At 32.8% G+C, this 2,587-nt stretch overlaps 1 pseudogene; it reads right to left on the reverse strand.

The window, feature by feature from the left end:
* Nucleotides 1–485: 485 nt before the first annotated feature.
* LOC136383442 (large ribosomal subunit protein eL33 pseudogene) lies at nt 486–833 on the reverse strand (annotated as a pseudogene).
* Nucleotides 834–2,587: the final 1,754 nt, after the last annotated feature.

The raw sequence follows: 2,587 nt of genomic DNA on the forward strand, positions 1-2,587 counted from the left end.
GGCCTGTGGGTCCTCCTGGTACCATGCATTTATTATCACACTAGGCAATTGGCAAACATTCTCATCATTAAATTAAACTTGTTCTTTATGCATTTCTGTTGGATAATGAAGTTTGGCTCATTATATGGTAACATTGTCAGTTTTTAAAAAAAATCATGAAAAACATTACATATCATTAAATATTCTTTCACAAACTCATATTGAGAGCTGAATACTCTGCTGAATTAAGATAGTTTGTTTTATTTAACCAATGACCTAATGTTGAACAGTTAAAATATCACTATTTCTTCATTACCATCAATGCTGGGATGATGTAAACATCCTAATAAGAAAATCTCAAAATATTATCATGATTAGTTCTTCAGAAACATTACCACAAGTAGCATCACTGGGTCAAAGAGTATGCATATTAGTCTTTCTACATATATTTACAACTAACATCTAGAAGAGTTGCACCAATTTTTTTCAAGCCCACTTTTATTAATTTACTTTCTCAATAAGTTTAAGTCCTTTAAGGAGTACAGCCTTACACAAATTCTGTGTCCAGTGGCCTTACCAGGAAGTTTGCTTCAGAATTTGGCACTAACCATGCCACTGTTTCTAGGGGCATGACTTACCTTTTCCCAGGTAACTCTGCTTTTGTTTGGTTTGCCACCAGGAGACATTGTGTTGTTCTTTGCTTTGTACAAAGCATACCTCTTGTCTCAATAGAATTCAGATTTATGTCCTGCATAAACACCTTCAATTTTAAGAAGAGCTGTATGTTCCTTCTGATTCTGATGAGCCCGCTTGTAGCCAGCAAAAATGGCCTTGGACTATGGCCTTCCAGACATATTTGTTTTTATGGAAGCCCTGTTCTCAGCAGGCTTCCATGGGCTCCAAGATGGCGGAAAGAGTTGCAGCAATTTTTATTCCCATTAATGATAGAAAAGTGCTTGTTCATTTACTGCATCTTTGCCAACTGTGAGCATTGTCATATTAATATGCATCTTGATTTCTACTGAAATATAACTTTTACATTTATTTAATCATCATCTCTATGTACTGACTGGTGGACTCTTATTCATATTCTTCCACAGTAACTCTACCATGTATTAATTCGGGCCCTGTGATAAGGATTTGGGAAATAGAGGCAAACTAGATAGGCAAGGGCCATGTCTACAGGAAGCTTGCAGTTAATCAGGGAAGAGCATGCTATCGAAAGGGTGTTGGAGGATTTAAAAGGTTAGAAGACCACAAGGAGTTTATGTATAGAGACAGAAAAAGACCCATGAATAAAGAAGAGGGGTCTATTTATTTTTTTATTTCATTGTTACTTTTATGATTAAGTGCTATTCACCTATTAAGAATATTGCTCTTTTCTCGCAGATATACTTAATATTCCTAATCTGCTATTATTTATCTTTTACTTTTGCTTTAAATTTTTCTTGTCAAATTTAGAAATTAATTCCTGTACAATTTTGCCATTGCTCATATTTGGAAGGGTATTCTCTCTAACTTGATTATAGAAATCTTACCAATAGTTTATCCAATAATATTTATGATTTTTTTATGTTTTAGTTTTTATATGGAATGCATTTGATAATGTGTTATGAGATGCTACTGTAAGGTTTTCTGGGTTGTTTTGTCTTAGAGATTCTTTTAACTACAAATGCTGAAAATTGACCCAATGTTTAATTTTTAATGGTCTATTTTTTTTTTCAATGAGTGATGGAAATTTATGCTATACTAAATTATTACTTTGCTTTCTGCAGTTTAACTTTTTTTTTATTATAGGTGCCAGTGCCAATCAGCTTTAATCATCATAGTTTCACAGTTGCCTATAACATTTTATAAGATCCTCCTAACACATTTATGTTTCAAAAACTGCTTTTATATTTTAATTTTAGGTATTTTCATTTGAATTGTCTTAGTATTGTATATCAACTGTGTAAGAACTGACATGTTTCCAATATGTGACACCATAGATTATATTCATATTAATATATAACTCTTTAGACAGTTCAGGATTCATGTTATACGTCTACCTTTTTTTCTTCTTCCCATTATTGCATTTCCAGTTCTTGTTGAATCTTGGTGGGTTTCAGAGCTAAAATAAAAATATTAAATTATTAGGTAGCAGGCCTTTGATTTCTAGAATAAATTTTGGCATATTCACTTAAAGGCTACTCTTTATTGTCAACTGCATTTGATGTATAATTATTCTCCAACCATGAGTTCTTTATTTGTCTTCATTTCACAGAGTAATAAAGCATGTTTTCCCATAACTCCTTCTAGTAGGGAGCATATCCCATCTTCTCTAGTGTTGAATGCTTAAGAATGCCTTGTTTCCCCCAGATACAGTTGTGGCTAACTCTGCAATGTTTTGATCACAGTCACTTCGCTTCAAAACTTGTCAACATATATTGCTTATCTTTGGCGTTTAGTGGTGCAAGAAAAAAAAATACAACTTTTATTAACTGTCATTTTTTATCATTTGCTGTATTTTTTATTTTGCTTTACATGATTTTCGTTCCATTTGAAAATTTTAAAAAAGGAAAGCTTGCATTCTGGTCAGAGGCAGATTAAGGTCAGTTGAGATCCCAGG

The sequence above is a fragment of the Saccopteryx leptura genome, chromosome 11 (assembly GCF_036850995.1).
Source record: "Saccopteryx leptura isolate mSacLep1 chromosome 11, mSacLep1_pri_phased_curated, whole genome shotgun sequence".
NCBI classification, from domain to species: domain Eukaryota; kingdom Metazoa; phylum Chordata; class Mammalia; order Chiroptera; family Emballonuridae; genus Saccopteryx; species Saccopteryx leptura.